Here is a 14,906-nt window from a genome sequence, read left to right as displayed (position 1 = left end):
CTACTGCCGTTTTACCTTATCCTTTTTTTTTTTTTCCCAAAGAGACTGTTTTTTAGAACAGTTTTAGAGAAAAATCGGGAAGACAGTACAGAGTCCCCATATACCTCGCACCCAGCTTCCTCTTTCTTAACATCTCACATTAGTCTGGTACATAGGTTGTAATTAATGGACCAATGTTGATCCCTTATTTTTTTTTCAGATTTTTTTTTTTTTTTTTTTTTTTGCGGTACGCGGGCCTCTCACTGTTGTGGCCTCTCCCGTTGTGGAGCACAGGCTCTGGACGTGCAGGCTCATATACCTCGCACCCAGCTTCCTCTTTCTTAACATCTCACATTAGTCTGGTACATAGGTTGTAATTAATGGACCAATGTTGATCCCTTATTTTTTTTTCAGATTTTTTTTTTTTTTTTTTTTAACCAAATTGTCCTTATTCTGGTTCAGGACGCCATCAAGGATAGAGTCACGTTACTTTTAGTTGTCATGTCTCCTGAGGTTCCTCTTGGCTGCGATGGTTTCTCAGACTTGGTTTTGATGGCCTTGACAGCATTGTGGAGTAGTGGTCAGACGTTTTGTAGAGTACTCCTCCTTTGGAATTTATCTCATATCTTTCTTATGATTAGATGGGGTTGTGAGTTTGGGGAGGAAGACCGCATAGATAAAGTCGCCGTTTCCATCACATCATGTCAGGGATGCGTACCACCCACGCATGCCTGTTGATGCTGGCTGACCACTTGGCTCCGGTAGTGTCACATTTCTCCTCATGAAGTTACCCTTTTTCCCTCCTTTCCGCCCTGTACTTTGGAAGGAAGTCACAGTACACACTTGAGTAGGCAATTATGCTCTCCCTTATCCTTGTATTTGCAAAGAGGAATACAGGAATCTGTTTTACTAGAACATAGTCTCATCCTGGCAGGCTTGTGTGTCCTTTTTGCTTTTATCTCTGTAGAACTTCCCTCCCCTCCCACTCTCTTTCCTCATTTCTCAATGGAATAGTTGGATTTTGGAGGAATTCTAATAGAGACTCATACCCTCTCCCTGAATGGATTCTAACTGTGTGTGGAGATTTTAGTAAAGGGATTGAAGGTTTATCAGTAGAGAAAATTTAGATGATGGCCAAATATCCTGATCTTAGGAGTATAGGTAAGAACAGATAGTCATTCAAATTTGACTGGATTGAAAAACCAAAGGTAGGAGCTAAACAGTATATTATGGTTAGAATGATGCATTCCTTTAAAAGGTGATTTAAATAGCTCTGCCTCTGTTTTTGTTTTGTTTGTTTTTTTTTTGCGATACGCGGGCCTCTCACCGTTGTGGCCTCTCCCGTCGCGGGGCACAGGCTCCGGACGCGCAGGCTCAGCGGCCATGGCTCACGGGCCCAGCCGCTCCGCGGCACGTGGGATCCTCCCGGACCGGGGCACGAACCCATGTCCCCTGCATCGGCAGGCGGACTCGCAACCACTGCGCCACCAGGGAAGCCCTGCCTCTGTTTTTTGATGGAATGCTTTTGAAATACTTCTGAGGCTGCTGCATAATATTCTGGCCGGGAGCATGGACTTTGGAGGCTGATAAACCTGTAATGGAATCTGGGTCCACTAGGCTCCAAGCCTAGATTTCTTCATCAGTTAAAAAAATAAAGAGAATGGAGCCTATGAGGATTTAATGAAGTAATATGAAGTGGTGAGCACAATCCCTGAGCCTATGGCAAGCCTTCCGATTGTTAACTGTTGCTCTCCTCTCTTGTTTCTCATGGAAAATTTAGAATGTATTGTTTACCATTGAATATTTCTTACGGTAATCTTTAATGCTTAGATGCAGTTTAGAGGTTGTAGAAAGTTGATTACTTTCAGTTCATACTGTTATATGATTGAGATCCTGAGAAAAGGCACTGCCTGAATAAAGCTTTGTTAAATTATCATTTATCTTCGTTTTTTGCAACTTTTGATTTCCGGGGTTTTCAGTGACTGTCAGCCATGCTATTTCAAAGGAAGTAAAATCACATGAGGGGCTTCCCTGGTGGCGCAGTGGTTAAGAATCCGCCTGCCGATGCAGGGGACACGGGTTCGAGCCCTGGTCTGGGAAGATCCCACATGCCGCGGAGCACCTAAGTCCGTGCGCCACAACTACTGAGCCTGCGCTCTAGAGCTCGCGAGCCATAACTACTGAAGCCTGGGTGCCTAGAGCCCGTGCTCCGCTACAAGAGAAGCCACCGCAATGAGAAGCCTGGACACCGCAACCAAGAGTAGCCCCCGCTCTCCGCAACTAGAGAAAGCCCGTGCGCAGCAACGAAGACCCAACGCAGCCAAAAATAAAATAAATAAATTTATTTTTAAAAAAAATCAAATGACATAGTTTATCCTGCTAGAGCTGAGCAGATGGCAAAACCAAAGGCAAATTAGACCAAAAGGAAAGCAAATAGGAGGAATAACCAGAAAATCTATGAGAAATAGAAGAAAATTAAGCCAAAGATGAAAATTAGATCAAGAAATTTTTTGCTTTGCTTGTTACAAATGCCCCTTGATATTAATGCAACTTAAGTGTATTAGTAAATTATAAGAGCTCACTATGAATATTTAGTAACAATTCAAAATGGAAACACTATATGGATGTGCTACCTCCATATTTCAACTTTACAAGGAAGAGGTATTTGACAGACGGTAGTTCCAACTATTCGTGATATCGTACAACTTTAGAAGGAAGAGGTATTTGACAGACAGTTCCAACTAGTATATATTCAAGATTATATTTCGAGGTAAAAAGTTTACAAATAAAGCTTCAACATAATATGGTTGCATGCTAATATTAAAGCTCCAGTATATTAAGCTTGTTGTGCTTGGGCTTGCTGCAGTCACTGACTTTGTTTCCTTCGTAAAGCACCCAGTGCTGACAGCACAGTTAGTACTTGCATCTCAGAGCTGTTTTCTAGTTTCCCCATGTATGTATGCTTACCAGTGTCATCTGTGGTTCCTTCTAAGCTTGTTTATTCCAGTTGTACTTATTTCTTCTATTATGAGATTTAAATACGTAAACTGATAAAATGTGATTGATAGTTGTTGCTATGAAAACTAAATTGACTTCTTTGGAAATACCTGATAAAAGTGAGTTGTCTAGGGGCTTCCCTGGTGGCGCAGTGGTTGAGAATCCGCCTGCCGATGCAGGGGACACGGGTTTGTGCCCCGGTCCGGGAGGATCCCACATGCCGCGGAGTGGCTGGGCCCGTGAGCCATGGCCGCTGAGCCTGTGCGTCCGGAGCCTGTGCTCCACAACGGTGAGAGGCCCGCGTACCGCAAAAAAAAAAAAAAAAAAAAAAAAAGGTGAGTTGTCTAATTAGGTATAGATCAGAAAACAGTAAAAACTTGGCAGGAAAATCATTAAAACGTAGAAGTTTGCGTGTAGTTTGCAAGTGTATTTTCAGTTCTCTCTCCAGTGGGAAATGTTAGATGGTGCCTTAGAGGTAAGGTATGGTTCACAGAAGAAAGACATGATTCTTATTCAGAGAAGTCTTGGACCTAAATCAAATCCTTGTGGGATACTAGTTCCCCAACCAGGGATCGAACCCCAGGCCGTTGGCAGTGAAAGCACAGAGTCCTGACCGCTGGACCTCCAGGGAATTCCTGAAGTATTTGTGTTTTAAATTAAAATGTGCAAAGTTTGTTTGTATCACTTATGAATCTGCTTGTTAACTGACATCTTTCATTATTTAACACTTTATTTTAAAGGTTTTAACCTAAATTATTATTTTTAAGTCCCCAAACATTTTTCCTTCTGCATTAAACAGCTTAACATGACTGCATGTGTCCATGTGTAATAATAAGCTGCTAGGATATCTTTGCAAATAAATGTAATAAAGAGAAAGAAGTATTCATACCACTTGGAAAATATAATGTGCCAGCACTTACATATTTATTTCAAATATCTAAACTATGAGCAATGTTTTCTGTATGAAATGTTGGAGAGAAGAAATGTACCCACTAATAATTTCTTGTATCTAAATTTAAAGCCAACTGAAACCATGTCAAGTCTTGAGTCAAACCATTCCTCTTTTGGAAGGGCACAGAGCTTACATAAATTGATGGCCCTCCCCCTCCCACCCCTGTCATTACTCCTTAGTAAGGGGAAAAAAAGGCCTGAGAAAGAGGAAGTTAGATATTCAGTACCTGTCTTAGAGTTATGTAGCCTTGGCTTGTTTCTTTGTTTTGGTTCTTCCTTTTATTTATTTTTTTTAAATTTTTTTTCAAATTTCTTCAGCTTTCCAGGCAATAGTTGAAAGGTCATGTGTTAAAACCAAATGAAAAACCAAAGGAATGAATATCAGTAGCATGTGTGTGTGTGTGTGTGTGTGTGTGTGTGTGTGTGTAGAAATAAACTACTTATTTGCGTCTGTATTTATTTTCAACCAGATTAAAAAGAGATTTCACAGAAGACATTTTAAACAGCTTTCTGACAAAGGTTCAGATATAAAAAAAGACATTAATGCTGAGTTTCTTTCACATAGAGACACAGCCTCTTCTTCCCCTTCAGTTCCTGTGTTTAGTTTGGTGAGGAAACATCCATTCACAATGAAAGCGCAACTTTCACTGTTTTAAAGGAAAGCCTCCAATGTTTCATCATTGTAGATCTATTTTTACATCATTCAGGAGTGTTGCACGGGCCCAATGCTAGACAGATTACTGCCTCACAGTGGTTCTTGGATGGTTTTGATGCTTGGATCTATTGTCCTGGTATCTAGTCTTAATGGAACTCCCCTAATTTATTAATAATAAAATTATCACCAATCAATATCATACTTGTAACATTTCCATCATGTTTATAATACAATAATATATAATATTAATAATCTCAAATTTATTAACAGCTTGGGAAGCAGTTCCCAAACTTTTTAGTCTCAGGACCCTGTTACCCTGAATGATTGAGTAACCCAAAGAGCTTTTTGTTCATGTAGGTTTTATCAATATTTACCATATTGGAAACTAAAACTGAAAAACTTTGAAGTGCTTATTGTTTTTTGCTTTTTGTTTTTTAAAGGGCTTAAATGCTTGGCTTATTTATTTATTTATTTATTTATTTTTGCTGCGTTGGGTCTTCGTTTCCGTGCGAGGGCTTTCTCTAGTTGCGGCGAGCGGGGGCCACTCTTCATCGCGGTGCGCGGGCCTCTCACTCTCGCGGCCTCTCTTGTTGCGGAGCACGGGCTCCAGACGCGCAGGCTCAGCGGCCGTGGCTCACGGGCCCAGTTGCTCCGCGGCACGTGGGCTCTTCCCTGACCAGGGTTCGAACCCGTGTCCCATGCGTTGGCAGGCAGATTCTCAACCACTGCGCCACCAGGGAAGCCCTGAAGCGCTTATTGTTTTATTTAATAGCAGCTGGATTTTCATCTTTCTTGTGTATGTAATCCTCTGGAGAACTGGAGTGTACACTTAGGAGAGAATGAGAGTGAAAAGTCCTGCTATGATTCTGAGTATCAACTTGTCACTGCAGACGCCTTCTGGGAACCACGGCTCTGGGGACACTGTTGGTGGACTGCATGATGTTCGTGGTCCCCTGTGTGAATGGCTGTCCTAAGATCTTTTGGGTCCCGTTGGGAAACTCTCCACCATTCACGGGTACACGGCCCCCCACCTTCCTACAGACACACACCAATCTTTTCCTTCATGATCTACTAACAGAAAGTCCAACATGCATCTCGGTTAACATCTTCATTACAAGGGATCTATTGATTCATAGCTTTTATGAATCTTAACTGAACTTTTTTCCTGTAACTTCATATCATTTCCTTACCCTTTCCGCTGCTTTATTGCCTACAGAAATAAGAACATGAGTGGTTTTACGCTCAAATTAGTTTTGATTTGTATTTGTAAGGGGTTTGTGTGGGGATATCTGCAGGGGAATGTGTGCTTTTATCCTTGGTCCTCCTTGCCTGTCCTGACCTCTGCTCTCCTTTCCGTACCACCGCTTTAACTTACCAAGCTGCAAGCAGAGGCGGTGGTAACGCAGGGACAGCGGCAAGCAAGCGAGCAGGGCTTCCCCTGCTCCTCTGTGCTCCGCTGTGTTTCTCTCCCGTCCAGGTCGGCCGTCCTGCTCGTGTCCTTAACCGGCCCGGACTGCCCTCGGCCTCAGCTCCCAGCTCCTTCTTTCTGCCCTGGCCCCGTGCTCCAGCCACACTGGCTTGCTTTCTTCCCACAAACTTCAGTTGCATTCCCACTTCCGAGTTCTTCCGTCCTCTGCCCGGATCAGATATTTGCTCTCTTCTACGGGGCTCGTCCCTGGTCACCACAGCTGAATCAGTTACTCTGCCACTCCATTCTCTTACCCTCTACCTTCTTCCTAGCGCTCATCCAGGAGTGTTCGTGTATCGCTTTTTTCTTTTTGAAATTAAAAAAAGGCAATAGTTTGTTTATTTATTTTTGGCTGCACTGGGTCTTCGTTGCTGTGCACGGGTTTTCGCCAGTTGCGGCGAGAGGGGGCTACTCTTCATTGTGGTGCGCGGGCTTCTCATCGCGGTGGCGTCTCTTGTTGCGGAGCACGGGCTCTAGGCACGCGGGCTTCAGAAGTTGTGGCACGTGGGCTCAGTGGTTGTGGCTCGCGGGCTCTAGAGCGCAGGCTCAGTAGTTGTGGCGCACGGACTTAGTTGCTCCGCGGCACGTGGGATCTTCCCGGACCAGGGCTTGAACCCGTGTCCCCTTCATTGACAGGCGGATTCTTAACCACTGCGCCACCAGGGAAGCCCCTTATGTACGGCTTTGTAAACTGTGAGATTCGGAGGGAAGGGACTTAGTCTGGCATGGAAGCTGCTCCATAGCTACCGGTTGAATGAGTCATTGACGCCTCCCATCTGCTCCTGGATTGGGACGGCTGGAGCCTTTGCTATCGATCTGCGATGGTGGCCTTCGTTGCTTGAGATCCAGAAGTCAGTCTATGAACTGGTGATGCGAAGAGTAGGAAGAAGTTGCTGCTGCTAATTATTGTTTGAAAAAAAGCCATGTGACTTTCATTTTCCTTACCAAGGGGCATGATGACTGCCTGACCATATCTCCATTCCATCTCAAGTATTCTATTTGGCTGCTCTTTTGAAATCAGCCAGCTACCCTCCCTGCCTCCCTCCCTCCTTTCCTTCTTTTTTTCCAAAATTGCCTTTGATTGTCATTTACACTGGATTTTGTCTGGGCCGGATAAAGTGGGGGAATAGAGTGTGACTGGCCCTGCGCTGGTTAAGAGCGCTGGGGAGGACCTGGGAGGCCATTGACTCACATCTTTCAGTTTATAGAGGAAGAAACAGGCTGGGGTGCTCTGACTTTCCCAGGGTCCCAGTTAATGACAGAAGGAGGACTTCCAAGCCCAGATTTTCCAGCTCCCCCTTCAAAGCCAAATGCTCCTAAATCTGTGCCCAAACCTTCTCCATAGCTGTTGACCAACCAAACAATTAAACGCCTCTGCTTTCTTGTTTGTAAAGTGAGAAAGATCCTCGCTCAGGCTTGTTTGGAGCCTGCGGTGAGAACGTGTGCTGCGGGGCACCCTGAAGCCTCCGGGGTGTGTCACCGCTGGCTCCCTGCTCCCCTGTCTCCTGCAGTGCTGGCTCCTCAAGCAGAAGAACCTGTTTTCCCCTAATTGGCCTGCTGTTTGTCTCCTTCTCTGCATTCAAACTGTAGATCTTCCACATCCTTTTCAAAGCCATGGGTGGGCTTTTCAGCTTTCACAGGACCGACGCTGTCTAGACAAGAGAATTGTTACAAGTTTTGTTTTAAAAAATGAATATAATTTTTAGAGATTGATGTTTCCTTGTTATTGAAACATATATATCACTTTTCACTTCAGAAATGTAGCTACGTCTCTAAGTTACCCTAATGCTTCTACCGTATAGAAAAATGTTCCACCGTAAGAGAACCCGTATTCATGATACAGGAGAGATGCTTCCAATTTCAGATAAAGTAGAGTAAGGGTTTCAGATAAAGTAGTAAGGGTTTCATCGCCTGACTTCTGCACTGCCCAGCCTAATGTGGTTCGTAACTGAGCAATTACAAAATAAAACAAAAAATTGTTTTAATTACATAAAATGACAGCAGAGGGGGCTATTGAGGTTTGCTTACATTTTCCATTGCCCTGGTTGAGGTTTTTCTTTAAACTATGATATTTTGACTCAGATTTCCTCAATTGTCAACAGACAGGAAAAGTTTGATTATATCGGAGGATACATATGCTCTTTGGAGGGCTGCAAAAAAAGGAGTTTATTTTTTTCTATCATCTGGCCCCCTTCCATTCTTTATCATTCCCCAAACTCCTGTAAAGGTAGTTGGTATGGGAAAAGTCATGGTAATCTTAGAAATGAATCTACTCCGTTAGTGTAAATCTGGGTCATCAGGATCAGCTGTTCTACAAGCCACTGTCCTAACTTGTGTTTTTGTCTGGCTTCCCGGAGATTTCTGTTGGGCCTCAAAGTCTTAAAGGGATTGCTTGTATGAGATGAGATATGAGACCTGAAAGGCTTGAAATTCACAGCATTTGTGAAACACCCTCCTTATGAGGAGGCACGCTGTGTACTTGCGCGGGTGGCATGTGCAGTGTGGATGGGTGACGGGGAGGGAGGTAGGAAAAGTTTGTTTCGGGCCTTTCTCCACAATCGTCTTTAGGTCACGTCCATGTGTATGATTTAGTCCTGCTCTCGATGGCCCTGCGACCTGCTGGCCCTGGTGCCTGCTGTCCCTGTGCCCCCTAACTGGACCCTCAGCTTCGGAGCTCTCCCCACTCCTAGCCCACCCTCCCCACTTCAGCCATCGTCTTCATTTTCTCAACACAACTTGGAATTCCTCCTCTAGGAATTTCTCCTTTTGTGCATAAGTGCCCCCCAAAAGGTGTGGGGATGTGGGGATACTCCTTGCAGTATTGTTTGTAATAGCAAATTAAACGATGGAAACAAGTCTGTTGGTCTAAAAAGTAAACGGTGGAATTCCTAACAATGAAACACTAGGTAGCCGTTAATGCTGATGTGAGAAGATGGTGATGAATTTTCTTTTTTTTTTTTAATTTTCTTAAATTAAAAAAACTCATGGCACATATGATTTGTAGCATGAGTTTTAACTGAAATAAAAGATTCACATATAATTTTAATACATAATTTAAGCAATTTTAAAAGGATTTTATAGCTGAAGTTTTTTTGAAATATACATAGGACATTCATAACAATGGCTACTTCTGAAGTATGGCGCTAGCCTTTCTGGGTGGGGAGGAGGAAAGAGGAGAGGCTTTCCTTTTTGTCTTATAACTTTCTTTGGTTTGAACTGTCTACCGAGAGCTTATACTTGTAATTAAGAACGTAATTTAAATGTAGATGAAAGGGGAAGGGTGGGGTAACGGATAGATTGGGATTTTGGGACTGACATGTACACACCGCTATATTTAAAACAGGCTTCCCTGGTGGTGCAGTGGTTAAGAATCCGCCTGCCAATGCAGGGGACACGGGTTCCAGCCCTGGTCTGGGAAGATCCCACATGCCGCGGAGCAACTGGGCCCGTGCGCCACAACTACTGAGCCTGCGCTCTAGAGCCTGTGAGCCACAACTACTGAGCCCGCGTGCTACAACTACTGAAGCCCACGCGCCTAGAGCCCGTGCTCCGCAACAAGAGAAGCCACCGCGATGAGAAGCCCACACACCGCAATGAAGAGTAGCCCCCGCTCGCTGCAACTAGAGAAAGCCTGCATGCAGCAACGAAGACCCAACGCAGCCAAAATAAATAAATAAATTTAGTAAAAAAAAAAAGAGCATTAAAATAGATACCCAACAAGGACCTACTGTATAGCACAGGGCACTATACTCAATATTCTGTAACAACCTAAATGGGAAAAGAATTTGAAAAAGAATAGATACATGTATATGTATAACTGAATCACTTTGCTGTACACCTGAAACTAACACAACATTTTAATCAACTCTACTCCAGTATAAAATAAAAATTAAAAAACAAACAAATGAATAAATCTACTGACCTTCCCAGATTGAATCACAGCATCAGTGTCTCCCTGAAGCCTTTCATGTACCCCTGGGTCTGCTTTCAATGGTGTTCCCCTGTGGTCACCCAATTGGAATCCTCCTCTCTACTTGGGGTAGATTGTATAGTAGAACCAGAAGGGGTTCTGATGTCAGGCAGAACTGGGTAAAATCATGACTCAACCTTTACCTGCCATGTGATATTGGACCACATATTTAACCTCCTTTAGCCTGAGTTCCTTCACCATAACAGTGGGAATATTGATGCCATTTTGCAAGATTGTTGTAAGGGGCAGAGAGTGAATTTATGCGAAAGCTCATCTGATGACAGGCAGATATAGGTGTTCAATAAGAGGTCACAGGGAATTTTTAGAGAATGGAGATTGTTTTCTCCATTCTCATAGCCTTGCTACTTTGTCAAATAAAAGCAGTAATGCTTTTTACACAGGTTTTTCCTCTGTGGCATGACATCATTCTCTAGACTTCTGTATCGAATTTTACCTGTGCTGTGTCTCATTCACTTCAAGCTGTGCTGTCTTTCAGCTAGCTATTTGGATGGACAATCTTGATTGTGGCTTAATACCACAGCCTGCTGCCATGTGTCCAGTGGTCCTTTAGTGGCTTACCTCCAAGGTGAATCCAATGGTGACATCCAGGCACTATATTAGGAAGAGCACAGTTATAGGAAACTCAGCCTGAAAATTTGGCACTCTCAAATCAACTGTATACGTAGTTTCTACTACCAGTGGTGTGAGTTTTGTCTGGCCGGCAGGGAGCAGAGAAGAGCAGTTAAGCTGATGTTGCTCCTGAGGGCAGCACCAGCCTGCATCAGAGATAGTGGGTGGTTTCACAATTTTAACAGTGTCACCCCCTCTTATGAGTGACCTCTCTTTAAAGGCACTTCGCCCATACAGCTTTTTATGATGCCTTCTTTTGAAATTGTAAGTAGCATTTGTCCTGTGGCAGCGTCTTGTCAATGCAATTTTTTGAATGAATGAATGAATCCATGATTTTTGCCCAAGTCTGATAATCTTCCCAAGCATCTAATTTTATGTCATTTTGTTTAATGAGGTATAATCATACATTTTCTTTTGCTTCTTGGGAAACATTTAGATGGCAAGAACCACAGATCAACTTGATTGTTCCATAAAGATATAAATGCTACTGGCAGAGTTCACTTATTTAGAAGATGTTTCTGGAACATGGTACTGCATGACTGTGATAAGGTGATGTATCCAGGTGAGTGAAATACATGTCAGAAATATCTCCTATAAAAATTCAGTGCTGCCCGTCTCCTTTAGTTCCTCTCAGCAACAAGCTGGAAGTGTGCTTGGTTTCAGCTTTGTTTCTTTTGACACTTTGCTTTTTATCAGCAACAAGAGATGTGTTGTTTTATCTTCTGTTTTTAATCTGTTTTAAACTGACCTCCCCACCCCCGATGCCAAGAACAAATAAATTAAAGGTCTCTTTTTCTTGATAGCTAAGATTGTTATCCCAGGAAATGAGTCAGTGAAAATGTGTCTGCATAAAATAGCAGTAGCATGGGCTTTCCTGGTGGCGCAGTGGTTGAGAGTCCACCTGCCGATGCAGGGGACGCGGGTTCGTGCCCCGGTCCGGGAAGATCCCTCATGCCACGGAGCGGCCGGGCCCGTGAGCCATGGCCGCTGAGCCTGCTTGTCCGGAGCCTGTGCTCCGCAACGGGAGAGGCCACAGCAGTGAGAGGCCTGCTTACCGCAAAAAAAAAAAAAAAAAAAAAAAAAAAATAGCAGTAGCAAAATCTGTTCTTAATGAAATGCATTGCTCTAGCAAGAGCCCGGAGCTCAGCAAAGAGGTCAGATGATTCTCCCAGATCACCACGGCCAAAACTTTTGCCAATCAAGTCAAGATGCCAAGTTATATACCTGGGAGGAGATACTTCCGAAAGTACCTCTTCAATAAGCCTATTTGGGATGAAAAAAAATGGCCACAGTTCCTTTGTCATGCCCCTGATTGGGAGTCTGTCCCTGGAATCTGTCCTGTCCTGTGACTGCTTCACCAACAGAAGGCAGCTCAAGTTGACACTTACCTATGTGGATCTAAGCATTCAGGTCTGGAAGCTTCATTTTGGGGAGCCCTAAGTTGCCATATAAAAAAATCTGGCCACCCTGGAGAGACCACATGACACTACATGGAGAGAAAGTCCAATCCATCCCAATGTCCAAGGGAGACCTCTAAATAATTTCAGTCTCATTCCCCTCCTGATTATAGTGTATCACAAAAACTTATGACTTATGGATTTGGCTTTGGGACGGGTAGAATCTGGAAGGAACTCAAGGGGATTGTTAGTGAGACCTGGAAGGACAGAGAGAAAATTGTCATTGGAGGTTGGAGAAGAGGTGACCCAAGTTACCCGTGGCTGAAAACTTGGCAGAAAGTTAATAGTGTCGACTGAAAAAAAATGTACGACCTAAAAGTTGAACATTATGTTCAGAAAGTCTTCCAGACTTTCTGGAAGACATCCTCTCAGATGGCTCTGAGGGACTCCTCCAAAGAGGTCAGGGAGGAGCCAGGATATGCAGGAGTTTTGGCAAAAAAAAAAAACCAGGCAATCGGAACATCAAAAGATGACTGTTTATTAAAGTAACCCAGGCATCTCAAGTTAATGAGTTAGTGCTTTTCTCTGTATGGGAAGGTGCAAGAGTCTGGGCTCACTGAAATCATTCCTTTGATATGCACCTCAACTATCTAGGGCCAGCATACTCTTCTTTTCCATCCTGAGTCCACTCAGGGTACACCGTTGGGAGTGACTGCAGTGGCTGATGACTTGATGGCCACAACATCCTTTGTTTACCGATTTGTCCAGCAGCATTCTTTGTCCACAATCCAAACCCCTCGTAGCTATCCTCCGTTCCTTGTATGGGAAGGTGCAAGAGTCTGGGCTCACTGAAATCATTCCTTTGATATGCACCTTAATCATCTAGGGCCAATATCCTCTCTACCCATCCTGAATCCCTTCAGGGTGCAGTCAGGGGAGCTACAATGGCTGATGGCTTGATGGCCGCAACATCCTTTGTTTACTGATCTAGCAGGCCGCATTCTTCATCTGCAAAAGTATGGACAATAGGGGACTTCCATGGCGGTCCAGTGGTTAGGACTCTGCACTTCCACTGCAGGGGGGCCCAGGTTTGATCCCTGGTCGGGGGACTAAGATCCCGCAAGCCGTGTGACCAAAAAAAATATGGAAAATAGAAAATACACCTAATGAACTTGTGGTTAGAGCTTAATGCATACATTCACCATACCTCTCTCAACATCCTTGCAAGGATGGATGGCGTCAATATCCTTATTACCGAGTTGAGGAAATTCAAACTACAAGAGATGATCTTTGTAGATCTTTGCCCCATATCACACAGCTGGTAAGTGGCAGAGTCATACTTACAACGCATTTGGGGTAAGGGGGTTGCCAGGCGGAATAAAAAGTTCCGGTGGGTTTCTTTTAGCTGTAGATGAAAAGGTATCAATGGTGAAAGAGGAACTAAGAAAGAAATTATTGAGTTTTTGAGAGAAGTTAAAGGAGATATTTCTTAGCAGGAAACTCTTAGAAACTCAGCCGGTGTGTCTGACAAGAGAAAAGGAAAGGTTCTATTGTAAGAGGGTGAATGGCAGTAACTAGGCTGTCTCACACGTGGCCAATGCCTTGAGCCATTATGCAAATGATTTAGTTGGAACAGAGTCATGCTCCACAGAAGGGCTTTGGATTTCTCTTTCAGTGACTACGTCATGGCCAACACAGGGAGACCTCCTCCAGGCTGATAAATCCCTGGAAATGCCACGGAGTCATCTCTTCAAAGCACGAGACCTACAGGTTCTCCTGACTAGCTGCACAATGGACAAAAAAGTCACCTTGAATAACGAGCCCCGTTCCTACAGAATGGTTGATGAGTTCTCAAACTCGGCCCCTCGGTGTGGAGAACTCCACTGGTTTTGTTGTTGGTATTGGAGTCCCCATGCTGGAGGCTGTGATCTCTGCCCAGGACAACGACTGACCTCCCCACCCACCCTCCAAACGAAGCACTGGCTCTGTAATCTGAATCAAAACCCAAGAATGGGACTAAAACCAACCCCCCTTCAAAGGAACCCAGCAATAAGGCAATATGGTGATGGATTAACAGGAGCTTCCCAAGGAGAGATGGAGGGAGTGAGCTTTGGAGAAATTCGGCCCATATAGCAACTGGGGGAAGTGGGTTCCAGGAGGCAGCTGTCCACCTAACTGAAACAGAAAGTGCCTCTTTAGAGCCAGATTCCTCCATGGTACTCGACCTCCAGCTACTGGAGAGAACTGATCAGGGAGCTGCCTGACCTTGCATTCCTGTGTCCTGCTTTAACAGCCTATAAGGAAAAGGTAGGCCAAGGGTGAGACCAAGAAGGAACTGACCGTAGAAGGAACTCTCTGACCCTAGAAGGAACTGAAGACCTTATACTCCATTGAGGGTACGATGGGATAGAATGGAAGGGCTGGGGCTACAAACTTTGATGGCTCTTTTGTCTATCTTCTCAGGTTCTTTTTTGGGGTGAGTGCCACTCATTCAATTGGCTGGATTTGACAATAGGAATGAAATGTGGAAGGGAAGTGACTGTCATTTAATAACACTGTCATTAACTGGATGGGGCTGTCTCACCCCTGTGAGGCACCATTTTTGCTCTCATTGCTGATAATGCTTATAAAGCATAAGAGGGTTTTCCCAATGGAGAGGGATTGCTTGTAGAAGGATGATAGTGGGATAAAGGCACTAACTAGGCTTCCAGTTCCATCCATGTTATGCAACAAAAGTGATATAGAAGTACTATCTAGAAAAAAGCATATTCAAAGCCATGATTAAGGACTTTAAGACAACAGAGGTATTGAGAGATATAATTCTTTGTAACAGTTCAGTGTGGCCATTGAAAAGGCTAA

The sequence above is a fragment of the Physeter macrocephalus genome, chromosome 15 (assembly GCF_002837175.3).
Source record: "Physeter macrocephalus isolate SW-GA chromosome 15, ASM283717v5, whole genome shotgun sequence".
NCBI lineage: Eukaryota > Metazoa > Chordata > Mammalia > Artiodactyla > Physeteridae > Physeter > Physeter macrocephalus.
The sequence above is the reverse complement of the archived record's forward strand: the minus strand, read 5'-3'. Positions refer to the sequence as shown.